Raw genomic sequence first — 16,713 nt, forward strand, 5'->3', positions numbered from 1 at the left:
TCCAGCTTGTGTTTCTTTCAGTCCAGCGTTTCTCATGATGTACTCTACATATAAGTTAAATAAGCAGGGTGATAATATACAGCCTTGACGTACTCCTTTTCCTATTTGGAACCAGTCTGTTGTTCCAAGTCCAGTTCTAACTGTTGTTTCCTGACCTGCCTACAGATTTCTAAGGCTTATGAATCAAGCATGGGTTAACTTTGACTGTATCTCTCTTTTTCCTTTGTTCAGACTAGTTTCAGGGAATTTTGTAGAGGTGGATTTGGACACATACGCTTAGGGTATATAAGGTTTTCACAAAACCTAGTCGGGGTCCTTGGCTAAGAGGAAACTCTGCCTTGGCCCTGCCGATGTAATAAACTGCACTCCAGTATCTGCATTGTCCTTCTGAGTGAATTTGTTTCCCAGAATGTGTGGCTACAACAAATTACTGATGGAATTTTTTTTAGGTATCTTTGCCATTTAGAATTGGCATTAACAGCCTTTGCTCACTTCGCCTTTCCCAAAGGGGCCTAGTGACATTTTCAAAAAAGACAACTTGATTTTACAAGGCCAGTAGAAGTTGACAGTGACCTGTCCCCATTTACTAAAAGCACTTCTCATTTTATAAGTTTTTTTTTTTTTTTAAGACTGTTTTGTTTTGAAAAGTAAGCAAAATATAGAACTGCCCCCAGGTAAATTTGATTGCAGCTCGAAGCAGTAGAGACTGGCTTCAGATCCCAGATACACGTAGAAAAACAGAGCACCTCGGGCTCCCAGTACCTGCAAGCTCTCTGCCCCTTGTTGTCCTCCTTCTGGGCAGCAGAGGTTTCTGGAAAGTTGCCTCTGGCCTGGGTCATATTGCTTACACACTGCCGGCTCCCAGGGCAGCGTTCCGAACCTTAAGCCAAGGCACATTTATAGAACGCTTCCATGTGATCCTGGGAAGACAGACCGCGGGCGGAGGGCAGTGCTGAGGAGCCGTAACATCAGGAAGAGAGGGCCTCTCCCCCTCTCTGCCCCTCATGCTGAGAGGATACTGGGTAAGTAAGCCTCAGATTGATGGCTTTATTCCTTTGAGCAACGTGTGCTTTAAACTGGTTTGGCTGCTGAGATTAACGGGGTAAATGCATTTCTTTCTTTTTTTTTTCCCTTATAAAGGGAAATTGAAGGCCCATCTGTGCTTCTTATTTCTCCCCTTCTGATTGTCTCCAAAGCCACATAAACTGTATTTTTTTCTTTCTACTTAGTGATTTGTTGCTTTTGGTAGGACAAGTCCTCATTAACCTAGACCTCCGTCTCTTCCCTGGTAAAATAAAGTTTGGGCTAGGTGATTATTGAAATTTCTTCTGGCTTCTGTGATGATTCTGTCTATGGCAAACTGGATTTTCAAGTATTTATGAGCCTGTGGAATGATGATTTAAGAGAGCCCTGAGGGCCTGAGACACCAAGACTTTATGACCAAAAGTTATTTTAAAGCTGGCAATGCTGTTGATTTTGACATGTTTGCACAGCGTCTCTCTAGACTCCACAAGTACCTTTTCAGACCTGCTTCTGACGTCATGGCTGCCAACTTGAGCTGCCATGTGATTTCAACAAAAGCCGAGTGTTTCTGAGTTTGACTTGGTGTCAGCTACAACCCAGTCATCAGATCACACTGAAGTAAGGCAGTGAACTTAGCCTCATGAGAGAATCTAGCAGCTCAGTTAAACACAGTGGAGTGTGGAAGTGCGTGTGTGTGTGTGTGTGTGTGCGCGCGTGTGTGTGTTATTTCACAGCACGTTCCATGCAACAGAAATGCACAGACTGAAATTCTTTACCCCACTTACTCTTGAGTGTAATCCAGTGTGTAATAGCTGAGTTTGTGTGGATGCAGCAAAGCTCCTCCCAGTTTTAGCTGCTGCTCCCACACTGGCCCACCATCCTCTCCACTGAATACCTGTCGGCTCCCTGGGCGGGTTTCCTGCTCTCAGGTCTAGCTGACTTTGCCCTGTTGCTTCTCTCTGCGTCCTCCTGCACAGGTGCCGAAACCAGGTGGGCCCTGTGGATGGCTGAGGCTAGGGGAACCCTTATAATCCAGTTCTGTTGTGAGTGTCCACAGGTTTTTACTTTTACTATGCAATTTGTTCTATCTGTTTACAAGAGGGGATTTGGGAAGACCTGAAAACTCTGCTGCCACCATGTTCCCAGAATTCCACTCTGCAGGCATTTAATTGCACTCAGGGAGACCAGCTCACTTCTGCAAGAGCGCTTATAGGTAGTGGTGAGGGTCTGGCCCAGGAGCCAAGGCAACGGGCAGGAAGGGGACAAGAAGAGACCTCAGGAAGGAGGAATTCAGAGGGCTTGGTGAGTATGTATTGGAGTGACCAGAGGAATGAAGCAGAGGGGCAAATAAAAGATAATCATCAATTCATTCAGCAAACATTTAAGTGATCCCCATGTACCAGACCCCTGGAAACAGTGGCGGGAAAGAGGCAATAGTTTGCACACCAGTCACATAATCTAGGCCCTTGTGGAGCCCCCAGGCTAGTGGGGAGATAGAGACTAAGTAAGCAATCACCACACAGTGTAGGGTTACGGTGAGAGCCCCAGGGGATGTGGCTGAAAGAATGCGGGCCTCTCAGCCGAAATGGGAAAGTCAGGAGAGGGATTGGCCGGGAGATATCAAATGTGCATTTCAGGAGGTTGAGTGACTATGTATCATCCAAGTGGAGATACCCATCAGAGTTAAAAATGTGGTGGAGGTGGAAGGGAGAGGTCAGGGCTGGTGTCTAGATTGGGAGTCTTCTCCATGGGCTCAGTAGAGGAAGCAAGGGGACGTGTGGAATCTTCTAGGGGCAACCCAGGCCGGAAGACCAAATCCTGAATCTCATTAGAAGGCTTTACAAAGAGGGGAAGAGGAGCACTGGAGAAGGAAAAAGAGGACGAGGTTTTGCAGCACCTTTCAGAAAAGTGCTAAGGGGAGGGAGTTTGTGGAGGAGGGTGGGGTAACAGTGTCAGGTGCTATGGAAATGCTGGAAGATGAGGACTGTGAAGAGGCCAGAGTGTGAAGGTCATGGGCAAATTTTGAGTGTGGTTTTAATCCAGGAACATTTGGTTGCAAGAAACAGAAACTTATTTAAAAAGAGAAGGAGGGATTCGTTGAGAAGACACAGCTCTGGGTTGTAGCAACTCTTTTAACCCCTACTTCTCAGTTCCTACCTGCTTCATTCCAGTCTGAAGGTGGGCCTGTCTCTGCCGGGCGCCCATTCCCAGTCCCCACTCAGGTCAGCACGCACAGGCTCTGGGGGTCTCTGGCACTGAGCTAAGCCCTCCTTCTTATTGCCTCCTGGCTTGTAGCCTCCTTCATTGACTTCCAAGGCCCCTATCAAATAGCAACAGAGGGCTCAATTCCTGTATCCAGGCTGCTTATATCTGCGCGAAGTTCTGGAATGCCTAAAACTGGTTGTGGCTCAGGGTTCCGGGGCACCAAGGAAACATCCAGACTCTACCAAGGTCCAACTCACCTCTGAATAGTTGCCTTTGATGCTGGTCAAATCCTGAGTTGCAAGATTTAAACCATGAAATATTATTTCTTTCTGCTTGTGCTCCTTTAGTACGAAAGGGCTGTGAAGGGTTTGGAGGTGGGTGAAGCTGGAGTAATGATTTCTACGTAGGACCAGGTTTCTCATTTTGAGGGGACACAATTTTGTAGGTGACTCAATGAGTTTAAAAAACATGGCCCTGGGAATTCCCTGGCAGTCCAGTGCTTTCACTGCCAAGGACCTGGGTGTTATGAGTGCTCAGTCAGTGTGTGGTGGGCAGAGAGGAGAAGGATGAAAGAGTAGGTTTCACAGCGAAGTATAAAGGCAAGCCCTTGTAAGTCTCCTGCTTGAGTGTGTGATTTGGTGGGAGTAGAGAAGTATAAGCTGGGTGGCTGTGACAAGTGCAGGCAAGGATGTGGATTTAATGGGCAGGGGTAAGGGACAGCAGTGGATGGCTAATAGGGAAGGGAGAGAGCCAGGACAAACACCATTGACCAGATTGTGGAGCATCGGCAAGCAGAAAACCAAACTCACTGTGATGCTCACACTAGTCCAATGCTCTGATTCCCAAGGAGATGACAAGCCTGGGTGAGATTTGTCCAGCTCAGCACAAGAGATCCCATCCCAACACCAAAGGCAGGGCATGGGGACCAAGACTCCATGTGGTGAGACAACAGAGGAGCAGCCAGACACCAACCAAGAAACTCACACCGAGAGACAATCCTTGTGGGCTTGGCTGCACGCTCTGACGGTCGCTGAGTAACCCATGGCCCTTGTCCTAGGTTCTTGATTCAGTTGTGTTCAGAAGAGGTGGAGATTCATGCGTTTTTACCATCCTAGCCTGATAGGCAGGTTTGTTTGTGTGTTTCAATCTTGGGCAATGCCTACTTACAGCAGGGGCAACTCAGGATAGCTGCCACTTTGCTAACATTTCATAAATGTTAATGGAGATGTTTAAAATTGACACAGTGGAGTCACTGGTGTGAGTGGGTGCTCTGAGTTTGTGACCTAAAAAGGGGAATTTCTGCTCCACACTTGAGTCAGGGAACAGCTTGGCTGAGCCCAGTGTCAGAAGTGGTGCCAAAGAATTATAAAGAGATTAAACCCAGCAACGCAGGCTAATGTTGTTCCAGCAAAGAGGGCCCACTTTCGGTAGCCAGGCTGCTTATATCTGTGCGAAGTTCTGGAATGCCTAAAACTGGTTGTGGCTCAGGGTTCCGGGGCATCAAGGTAACGTCCAGACTCTACCAAGGTCCAACTCACCTCTGAATAGTTGCCTTCGATGCTGGTCAAATCCTGAGTTGCAAGATTTAAACCATGAAATATTATTTCTTTCTGCTTGTGCTCCTTTAGTACGAAAGGGCTGTGAAGGGTTTGGAGGTGGGTGAAGCTGGAGTGATCATTTCTACGTAGGACCAGGTTTCTCATTTTGAGGGGACGCAATTTTGTAGATGACTCTATGAATTTAGAGAACATGGCCCCGGGAATTCCCTGATGGTCCAGTGTTTTCACTGCCAAGGACCAGGGTTCAATCTCTGGCCAGGGATCTAAGATCATGCAAGCTGAGGGGCACAGCCAAAACAAACAAAGAAACAAAAAACAAACAAAGAAAAACATGGCTCTGTATTCACTTTTGGTCACTCAAGAAACCATCCCTATGACTACACTTCTGCTGAAACATAGGTTCAAGTTAGGATCTGATGACGTTACTTTGCATCTCGTATTTCATAGCAAACAGATGAGACAACAACTCTTGAATCCTGTCAGTCACAAGATCATCCCCTTATGTGTTCCAGGTCTTTGAAGAACATTTGGTGAGGGTATTGTGTGCATCATCTGGCAGAAGCATCACAATTTGACATCTGTTGAGTGTACTTCCCTCTCCCCCAGCACCAGCCCCAGGTTGTCTAAGACTAAGAAGCTTTTGCAAATGCCTCATTCCTTGGTGGCTTGGGCCTGCCCAGGTGGTGCTAGTGGTAAAGAAGCTACCTGCCAATGCAGGAAACATAAGAGACATGGGTCCGATCCCTGAGTCAGGAAGATCCTCTGGAGAAGGGCATGGCAACCCACTCCAGTATTCTTGCCTCGGAAATTCCATGGACAGAGAAGCCTGGGGGCTTCCTGCGATCCATGGGATGGCGAAGGGCTGGACATGACTGAAGTGACTTAGCACACAGCACTGGTGACTCAGGAAAGAACCTGCCTGCAGTGCGGGAGGCCACCTGCAGTGTAAGGGACCTGGGTTCAATCCCTGGGTCAGGAAGATCTCCTGGAGAAGGAAATGGTTACCCACTCCAGTAGTCTTGCCTGGGAAATCCCACGGCCAGAGGAGCCTGGCAGGCAATAGTCCGTGGGGTTGCAAAGAGTCGGACATGACTTAGCAACTGAACAGCAACAACAACAAATTAGCAGCAGGTCACCTTCATGCATGCTTGGAAAGGGATGATCTGATTGCACTTATCACCATGGATGCGGCAAAGATGGACTCAGTTGGGGTTGCTGGAGAACTGGAGTCACACGTGTAAGAGGAAGAATTTCTTTCCCTCTCTCGCAATCTCCTTCCCTTTCTTCACTTTTTATTGTGCTTTCCAAGCATGCACAAAGGTAAGGAGAATATTATAAGAATCCTCATATACCAATTACTAGTTCCAATGATTATCTGCATCTGGACAATCTTACTTCATTTATAACTACTTGCCACTAATGCCTGTCCCAACTATGATATTGTTTTCAAGCAAATCATTCCATCATTTAATCAGTAATATTAGGGTATGTATCTCTAAAAGATGAGGACTGTTTTTAATATGTGTATAATGATAATATCATACCTAAAAATAAATGATAATTCCTTAATATTAAAAATCCTGTTGGCATTCAAATATCACTGGTTGTCTCATTATTTTTAAGACAGTTTATTTCAATCAGGGCTCAAACAAGAACTGCAGATTTCCTTGGGTTGATCTGTCTCTTAAGGTACTTTTCTATTTCACACCCCCCTTTGCCCAAGTTTCCATAACTCTCCTATATCCTCCATTATATGTGTCCTCCAGAAACTTCCTGTCTTTCACCATTATAGTTACCTTTTTTGGTCCTGTTTGTAAGAGTTATTAAGTTCTTGTCTGCTACTTCCGCCTCTAGGACATCTGTGTGTCTGCTTTTATTGATCATTCTCCCTCTTGATTTCTGTTTTCTGTTCTGTTTTCCTCCTTCCTCACATATCCAGCAGTCTGTTATTGTGTATTGGGTATTATAGTAGGTACTACATTCTATTCTCTTCCTTTAAATAATATTGTATTTTCCTCTACAGGCAGTTAAGTTACCAGGAGATTGCCTTGATCATGTGGTGGCTTAGTTTCAGACCTTGTAAACTTCAGATCAGATCAGTCGCTCAGTCGTGTCCGACTCTTTGCGACCCCATGAATTGCAGCACGCCAGGCCTCCCTGTCCATCACCAACTCCCGGAGTTCACTCACACTCACGTCCATCGAGTCAGTGATGGCATCCAGCCATCTCATCCTCTGTCGTCCCCTTCTCCTCCTGCCCCCAATCCCTCCCAGCATCAGAGTCTTTTCCAATGAGTCAACTCTTCGCATGAGGTGGCCAAAGTACTGGAGTTTCAGCTTTAGCATCATTCCCTCCAAAGAAATCCCAGGGCTGATCTCCTTCAGAATGGACTGGTTGGATCTCCTTGCAGTCCAAGGGACTCTCCAGAGTCTTCTCTAACACCACAGTTCAAAAGCATCAATTCTTTGGCGCTCAGCTTTCTTAAGGTAGGTCTATTTTGATTTAGCCCTTATTCCTAGGGGATAATGTTTAGTCCTGAAATATAGTCTTTATTCATATGGTGTAGTTCTTCCAGGGTTTTAATGAGAAGTGCAAAGCATTAACCAAGTCCCTCTAATTCCATGGAGGGGGAGGCTTCCCCGATGGCTCAGACAGTAAAGAATCTGCTGGCAATGCGGGAGACTCAGGTTTGACCCCTGGGTCATGAAGAAACCCTGGAGAAGGGAATGGCTACCTAGTCCAGTATTCTTGCCTGGAGAATTCCATGGACAGAGGAGTCTGGCGGGCTACAGTCCGTGGGGTTGAGAAGAGTTGGACATGACTGAGCCACTAACACTTTCACTACACTTTTCATTCCATGGGACTCTGAACTGCAAACTACCCTCTCGACACTGGGCAGTTGCCGTAACCACCTCTCAGATCTTTTAGCTTCTAGCTGTTGCTTTTTCTTGAGCTCTTTGGAGCTCACCCTGAGGTTGTGCATTCTAGGAATTGGTTAAAGACTTAAGGGGAATCTGTGTACAGATTTTGGCTCTTTCCCTAAAGAGCTTCCCCCTTCAACTCTATCCTCTCTGGCAGACTCAAACTCTGTTTCTTTAACTTAGCAACAGTGAGATTTTCTGCATGAGTTTTGGTCCCCATTTATCAAATAGTAAAACTATTAGATTTCAAAGATAAAAGATAAAATTCTCATGACCTCCAGAGAGAAATATCAAATAACTTATAAAGCCAAAAGAATTAGAGTGCTATCATATTATTAAAAATCAACACACAAAGCAATCATGCAATAGCGTTTTAAAACCCCTCCAAAACCCAATGAACTAAAGTGTGAATGAAGGAGTTCATCTTCAGTCAACCTGTTCTTCATATATCAAGGCTAGAATAAAACAGGTTTCAGCATATAATAACTTAGGAATTCTGCTGCCTCGGGAATTGATTGTTCTGGCTAAATTTTCCCAGGTATTCAGTGATTCCTTTCAATGTGTACAGATTCAGGTATTTTTCTCTTTCAGGAATTTTTTCTTGGATCAAAGTTTTTAAATGTCCGCTCTCCTCCATTGTTTTGTTTTCTTCTTCAAGGACTTCAACAAAAGTCCTTGATATTACTCTCTCTTTGTCTCCCATTCCCATATTTTCTCTCTGATCCTATTTGCTTCTTTCTTCTTTTAAAAAAAATAGTTCTAATTATGGCCGATGCCACAACTAGAATTTATTTATTTTAAAATTGTGTTTATTGTTTTTGGCTGCGCTGGGTTTGCATTGCTGTGCATGGGTTTTCTCTAGTTGTGGCGCAGCGGCTGCCCTCTGGATGCAGTGTGGAGGCTTCCCACTGAGGCGGCTTCACCTGTTGCAGAGCACAGGCTCTAGAGCATGGGCTCAGTAGTAGTGACTCATGACTTAGCGGCGCCATGGCACGTGGAATCTTCTTGGGCCAAGGATCGAACCATGTTCCTTGCATTGGCAGGCACATTCTTGACCACTAGGTCACCAGGGAAGTCTTATTTGCTTCTTTCTTGTGTCATTTCTCATTCTCTTCATCATTTACCTGATTTTCTTCAGTGCCCTTGTTTAACTTTTTTTTTTAATCTATTCTTTCTTGGGTGCCTTGTGATTTATTTATTTCTGAGGGAATCCAGCCATTTTCTATTTCCTTCCTGAGTCCAGTCAACTGTCTTTACATTTCTCCCTGATTTTTGTTCATTGAATTTTTGAGTTTCCGATTTGAAGTGTTTTACATATGCTCGACAGCATGTTAAAAAGCAGAGACATCACTTTGCCAACAAGGTATGATTTTTCCAGTAGTCATGTTTGGATGTGAGAATTGGACTATAAAGAAAGCTGAGCACTGAAGAATTGATGCTTTTGAACTGTGGCATTGAAGAAGACTCTTGAGAGTTCCTTAGACTGCAAGGAGATTAAACCAATCTGTCCTAAAGTAAATCAGTTCCATATATCGTTGGAAGGACTGATGCTGAAGCTGAAACTCCAATACTCTGGCCATCTGATGCGAAGAACTGACTCATTGGAAAAGACCATGATGCTGGAAAAGATGGAAGGCAGGAGGAAAAGGGGACGACAGAGGATGAGATGGTTGGATGGCATCACGGACTTGATGGTCATGAGTCTGAGCAAGCTCCAGGAGTTGGTGATGGACAGGGAAGCCTGGCATGCTGCAGTCCATGGGGTCGCAAAGAGTGGGACACGACTGAGTGACTGAACTGAACTGACATATGCTTGAATGCTTGTTTAAGAACATTTAATTGTTTGGTGGTGGTGTTGTTCAGTCGCTAAGTTGTGTCCAACTTTTTGTGACCCCATGGACTCCAGCACACTAGGCTATTCCATCCGTCACTATCTCCCAGAGTTTGCGCAAATTTATGTGCGTTGAGTCGGTGATACTATCCAACCATCTCATTCTCTGCCACCCTCTTCTCCTTTTGCCTTCTATCATTTCCAGCATCAGGGTCTTTTCCAATGAGTCAGCTCTTCATCAGGTGGCCAAAGGATTGGAGCTTCAGCTTCAGCATCAGTCCTTCTAATCAATATTCAGGGTTGGTGGACTGACTTACAATTTTCTTCTACTTTCTAGCTGTTTTGAGAGTGGGGGAAAGATTTTTCCCAGGTGATATATATGAATTGCTGTCTCCTGATATTTCTGTTTTGCAATAGCTCTGTATAGATTTGTTGACATTCCTCTTTTGCATTTTTATAACATGGGGATACTCTCCAGGATTGCTGGGTTAATACTGCCCTGTTCTGTCTGTACAGCTGCCAAGTTTGGTGGCACAGGGTGGGGAAGGTTTTGTGGTTCTCTTTTTTCCTTGTCAGTCTCTAAATTTTCTCTTGCTCCTTCTTTTCCCCATTCAGCACACAGTTGCGATAGAGTGCTTCTGTGGTTTTTGCTTTTTTTCCCCCTCTCCCAGAGCACTGCGTTTTACATCATGCCTGTCTCTTTAAATACCCTGTGTTTTGAGGCCCTGCCCCTTTGAAGTCCAGGCTCTGATTTGCTCACACACTATTTTTTTTTTTTTTTTTTTTTTTGGTATTTTCTGACTTAGAGTGGACTTAATCATTCTGACAATAATTTTAGGCCAACTTTATCTTCCTTCTGTCTTCACTGTTTTGCTGATAGCAAAGAAAAAAAATCATTCAAAGTCAATCTGAGAAAGAGGAAAATTTCATTCCATTCAAATCGAGGATTATAATCCATGAGACAGCCTCCCGGAGAGCTCTGAGAAATGCTCTGAAGAGGTAAAAGAGGAGGCCAATATGTCTGTGATTTGGCAGAAGAGGATACGTGCCATCAGGGACACACTTGAACAGAAGTTTGCTGCTAGCCACAGGAGCAGACATTTTAGTTAATAGTTTTAGTGCTTTTTTAAGTAAGGGAAGATGCAAGAATCCAGGTTCATAAAAATTTTCTCCTGAAGATACCTAACTATCTGAAGGCCCGTTTTGTCAGTTTTCCCAGAGTACAGCGTGCCTCATCCTGATCTTTGCCCTGAATCCCTTTCAAGGTATATGGTATGCAGGTCTGTGACTGGAGTGGATAGTGACTTGTGTGTGGTGGAACTGGGTAGTGCTTATCTTTTGGAAGCATATTAATTCCTCCCAAGGTTTGGGAAGCATTTCATGTCTAAATTTGTCCCACTGCACTGGGGATTCTCATTCCTATTTCAGGTGATTTTGTTGATAAGCCACTCAATGTGCTGTTGCTGGACTAGCTCTGTTAACAGAAGTCCAAAGCCTCTGGGCCATCTGTCTTATTAGTCTGTTTGGTTCAGGAAATGGTTTCTTCTTGTTGACTCTTCTCTAGAAGTTAGACTATTACCATCATGGTCTTATAGGACTGTATATTTGATCAATCATTTCAAGTAACCTAATCATTTATCTGCAGCTCAGTCACACATTTGATAATACAAGAACCAAGGATCTAGTAAATAGGCAGAAAACAGGTAATACCCCTGGTAACACTAATAAGGTCCTAAGTAAGTACTGGGGCTTTCCAGACAGTGCTAGTGGTTAAGAACCCACCTGCCAATGCAGGAGATATGAGACTCAGGTTCGATCCCTGGGTTGGGAAGATCCCCTGGAGGAAGCCATGGCAACCCACGCCAGTATTCTTGCCTGAAGAATCTGGGCTACAGTTCCTAGGATTCCAGAGTCAGACATGACCGTAGCGACTTAGCACACATATGCAAGTAGGGACTTAAGCAAAGAACTTCCATTAGGAGCCACCCAGTATCTTCCCAGGTTATCTGACCTGTCTGTTCTGCACCAATCACTATCTTTAAGGGAAATGATATATCGACATTATACATAAAGTTCACCAAAGATGTCCACATGTACAAGGCAAGTGGTGGCTCATCATAACCCCTTACAAGACTGAGAAAGAAATATTTTATTCTAAGGAGTTACCTGACTCATGCCAGAAGGAGAAAAATTGGTCTTTATGGTTGAATGGGTATTTCTGCCACTGTTGGAGGGGGGGAGTCTGTTGAAGTATAATACAGATACATGACACATCCCAGAGGGGAGGGAGGAAGCTCAAGTGGGCAGAGAAAATTTTTCTGTTTAAATTTTTTTTATCTTGCCTCGAAGTGAATTTTTTTGGGCTACACCATGTGACATGCAGGATCTTCCCTGACCAGGAATCAAACCTGTGCCCGCTGCACTAGAAGTGTAGAATCTTAACCACTAGACCACCAGCAAAGTCCCTAAAGTGGGAATTTTTATTTCGTCACTAGGGTACTAGATCTGTCTGTGCTTTCTACAAAGTTCCGTGCTGGGGGAGCACGGGAGCTGAGGAACTATGCCCTGGGACTGTCTGACTTTTCTCTTTTTATTACAGTTATTTTGAAGACTGCTTGAACTTATTTTTACTAAGGACCTGGTTTTTGCATACAGTTCCTTTTTCTTTCTCATTGTTTTGTATCATTTGGGGCGGAAATAGCGGGAGGCAGGTGGTTAGGATGCCTCCGTTGTTTCAGCTGTCCCCAAAGCTAACTTAAAAACAGGAATACAAGAGCTGGCTGTAGCTCAGTAGTTCTTTCGACTACAGAGTGATCAAATTACTCAATTACCCTCTCTCAGGCTGGTTCGAGACCAGCAGATGCTCTCCAGTCCTTCAAAATAAAAAATAGGAAAATAGGATTAAGATGTTCTTTTGTTCTTGCTGAAAAGAATAGGATGTAACAAAGTCTTAAAAAAAATAAGACTTAACAAAATTTTATTTATTAGGACTTTAAAAATTATATCATAACTATTTTTATCCTTATTTTTAAAAATCAATTAATTATTTTTTCTGGCTGCACCGGTCTTAGTTGTGGCATGTAGGATCTAGTTCCCTGACCAGGGATTGAATCCAGCCCCCCGACACTGGGGGCATGGAGTCTTAGCCACTGGAACCACCAGAGAAGTCCTCTAATATTTTAAAGATAAATTTACAATAAACTTATCTGAAGAACAGAGGTTTTAGAAAGCTATTTTCTATTTTACATAATGAAAGTACCTGATGTTAGCCAAACTCTCTCTAAAGCCTAACAATCACATTTGCAAAGGCTTACTAACTGTGTCATGTCACTATGTGTTAATCTCCTAGCTGTGTTAACTCTTTGCAATCCCATGGACTGTAGCCCACCAGACTCCTCTGTCCGTGGGATTTCCCAGGCAAGAATACTGCAGTGGGTTGCCACTCTCCTCTCCAGGGGATCTTCCTAATCCAGGGACTAAACTTGGGTCTGCTGCATGGCAGGCAGACTCTTTACAGTCTGAGAAGGCAAATATCTTCCATTTCTTAGTTTAGCTCTAACTCGTGACTCATCCGTGTTAATATCTTTGGCTCTGATATGATTGGCATTGGTACTACATCTACACTCAAGATCTTTATCGTGTTGTTTGCATTGAAACAGCCTTCCTAGCCCTCATTGCAGCCTCCTTCCACCCTCCCCTTAGCCTACAGTTCCCAATTAGGCTGATACCGTATTTAATTTCCCAAAACGACAGCACAGTTCAGCTTTTGGATTCAAAGTGATGTCTGAATTTTTGTGGGTTTCAACAGCTTGTTTTCATAAGAAATAGGTTTTGCTAGTATCCAGTCCACAGAGAAGGACTGTATGGAAAGTATGAGTAAGGAGAGCCTTATATTTAAATGTATCACTAAAGATCTGTTTTGACAGAAAAAAAAGAGAGACCCCTTACTGCAAATCAGTACTCAGCTTCGTGTTTCCACTTTGGGCTAAGGCTTTACGAGTGGTTTGTAACATGGGATGCTGAGAGCAACATCCTCAGGGAAGGACTTTGGGCTAAGGCTTTATGCGTGGTTTGTAACATGGGATGCTGAAAGCAACGTCCTCAGGGAACGACAAGGCACTGACACTTAGTCTGGTCCAGACCACAATGCCACTCGTGGCCACCCGTCAAGGAGTTGTTCTTGTAAGCTGTCATCTCACCGCTCGAGAGGGATTTGATCCATCCATTGATCCTCTCTTACATAGTGTTCTTTGTGATGTTTTCAAGATGGCCAAGTGAATTGGGTACAGCCTGGTATGAAGGAATATTAAAAGGATCCCCCCAAAATCAGTAAATCCTAAAGGAAATCAACCCAGAATATTCATTGGAAGGACTGATGCTACAGCTGAAACTCCAATACTTTGGCCACCTGATGCAAAGAACCAACTCATTGGAAAAGACCCTGAGGCTGGGAAAGACTGAGGGCAAGAGGAGAAGGGGATAACAGAGGACGAGAAGGTTGAATGGCATCACCAACTCAATGGACATGAGTTTGAGCAAACTCCAGCAGAAGGTTAAGGACGGGGCAGCCTGGCGTGCTGCAGTTTATGGAGTCATGAAGAGTTGGACATGACTTAGCAAGCAAACAACAACAATGTAATAAACCATCCCAAAACTCGGTGGTTGACAACAATAACCACTCATTTAGCCTCTGATTCTGTGGATTGGCAATTCTGTCTGGTCTCAGCTATGATCCCTCACGTGTCTGTGGTCAGCTGTGGGCTGGCTGACAGCTACCACTCATCGGTCATGAAGACAAGAGAACACGCTGATTGAATGCAGTCTCAGAACAAGGCAGATTTAGATCGGCACTTGAGTAAAGGTCTGCACCCATGTCTAAGATAATGGTCCATAAAGTCAGCTAGATTGGCCCTGTTGATTCTCAGGCCTCAGCACTGGCTACTGCCCAGCCCACATCCAAGTTGTAGTCACTATTGTCCAGAGCCCTTAGTTCAGTTCTCATGGAATCATGAGTGCGAATCTAGACTGTGAAGCAATGGAAGTAACTGTCCAGTAAACCACTATACCTTTCTCCAGACAAGATGCCTCAGGATGGAGTGAGTTTCCTATCACTGCAGGTATTCAAGCAGGAATTCCATGATTATCCCCAGGTTCTAGTTTAGAGGTTCAAAATTTAGAGGGCATCATTACCATGAATACCTGGCCTCTGTCCCCAAAGAACCAGATTCCAGCTCATGAACTAGACCTTTCAAGACCTGTGTCAAATATCCTGGGATGTGACTGCCAGTGGAGACCCTGGGTCTCCCCATTAAAAAGCAGCATAGGGCTCCAGAACTCTCCTGACCCAAGAATCCTCCCCTCTCCACCCTATCTGCTTGTGCTGGCTCTGTCCTTGCCCCGATTTCTGATCCTGCTAACCTGATTGTGCCCCTAAGTCTATCCCTGCTTCACAAGTCTCTGGATTCAGTACCTTCCTGCTTCATCTAACCTAGGGCAGCCGGTCTAGGCTAACCACACACCGTCCCCTGCCGCCTCCCACCACCTCCCTCACTCTACAACCTCCTCCACCATCCCAGGCAGAAAGAAGGTATAAGGAATAAGATGTGTGTTTTTAAACAGCTAAAATTTGGCAGCCACTTAGTATACACTGTTAGAACTGGACATGGAACAACAGACTGGTTCCAAATAGGAAAAGGAGTATGTCAAGGCTGTATATTGTCACCCAGCTTATTTAACTTATATGCAGAGTACATCATGAGAAACGCTGGACTGAAAGAAACACAAGCTGGAATCAAGATTGCCGGGAGAAATATCAATAACCTCAGATATGCAGATGACACCACCCTTATGGCAGAAAGTGAAGAGGAACTCAAAAGCCTCTTGATGAAAGTGAAAGTGGAGAGTGAAAAAGTTGGCTGAAAGCTCAACCTTCAGAAAACGAAGATCATGGCATCCGGTCCCATCACTTCATGGGAAATAGATGGGGAAACAGTGGGAACAGTGTCAGACTTTATTTTTCTGGGCTCCAAAATCACTGCAGATAGTGACTGCAGCCATGAAATTAAAAGATGCTTACTCCTTGGAAGGAAAGTTATGACCAACCTAGATAGCATATTCAAAAGCAGAGACATTACTTTGCCAACAAAGGTTCGTCTAGTCAAGGCTATGGTTTTTCCTGTGGTCATGTATGGATGTGAGAGTTGGACTGTGAAGAAGGCTGAGCGCCGAAGAATTGATGCTTTTGAACTGTGGTGTTGGAGAAGACTCTGGAGAGTCCCTTGGACTGCAAGGAGATCCAACCGGTCCATTCTGAAGGAGATCAGCCCTTGGATTTCTTTGGAAGGAATGATGCTAAAGCTGAAACTCCAGTACTTTGGCCACCTCATGCAAAGAGTTGACTCATTGGAAAAGACTCGGATGCTGGGAGGGATTGGGGGCAGGAGGAGAAGGGGACGACGGAGGATGAGATGGCTGGATGGCATCACTGACTCGATGGACATGAGTCTGAGTGAACTCCGGGAGTTGGTGATGGACAGGGAGGCCTGGCATGCTGCGATTCATGGGGTCGCAAAGAGTTGGACACGACTGAGTGACTGATCTGATCTGATCTGATAGTATGCACTGTAGCTATTAAATACAGTACTGTAGCCATGGGAAAATATTTTTGATATGTTACTGTTAAATGCAAAAAAAGTTTCAAAAAGAATACAAACAGTATGTGTGATCCCCGACTTTTGTTTTTGTGGATTTTATTTAAGTTTATAAATACATGCTTACCCAGATGTCAGCTGGGTCTCCCTGCCCTTTTTTAAATTTAAAATTGGAATAATTTATTTGGAGAGATTTACAGAATAGGCATTGAATTCTGATTGAATAACAGTTGCCTGTGATGGTTCAGATGCAATTTGAAATGCAGAGTCTGATAAAATGACATGAGAAATGTACAGTCATGAACACCTCTCTGGGTCCAGACGATTCCTCCATCGGGCATGGAGATCAGAGGTACGGAACTTGTTTATGGCATCCGCCATAATGCCATAAACAACAAGCAGCTTTGAGAAATGCCATAACGTTCTTCACTTGCTAGTGCTGGAGAGTCTACCACGGAGGTGTGGGTCACTATGGCTCACCACAGGGCCGGGGGCACTGGCTGCAGTAGTTCTGGGAGGTGCCC

At 44.5% G+C, this 16,713-nt stretch overlaps 1 protein-coding gene across 15 annotated transcripts in view; it reads left to right on the plus strand.

Moving 5' to 3' along the window:
- The first annotated feature begins 895 nt into the window (after positions 1-895).
- Positions 896-16,713, plus strand: part of TACC2 (transforming acidic coiled-coil containing protein 2) — a 233,646-nt gene continuing 217,828 nt past the window's right edge. For all 15 annotated transcript variants that reach the window (XM_055560964.1, XM_055560970.1, XM_055560975.1 and 12 more), the window contains exon 1: positions 896-1,022. The gene's annotated coding sequence lies outside the window, so the exon portion shown is untranslated. The remainder of the gene's footprint in view (positions 1,023-16,713) is intronic.

The sequence above is a fragment of the Bubalus kerabau genome, chromosome 22 (assembly GCF_029407905.1).
Source record: "Bubalus kerabau isolate K-KA32 ecotype Philippines breed swamp buffalo chromosome 22, PCC_UOA_SB_1v2, whole genome shotgun sequence".
In the NCBI taxonomy this organism is placed as follows: Eukaryota; Metazoa; Chordata; class Mammalia; order Artiodactyla; family Bovidae; genus Bubalus; species Bubalus kerabau.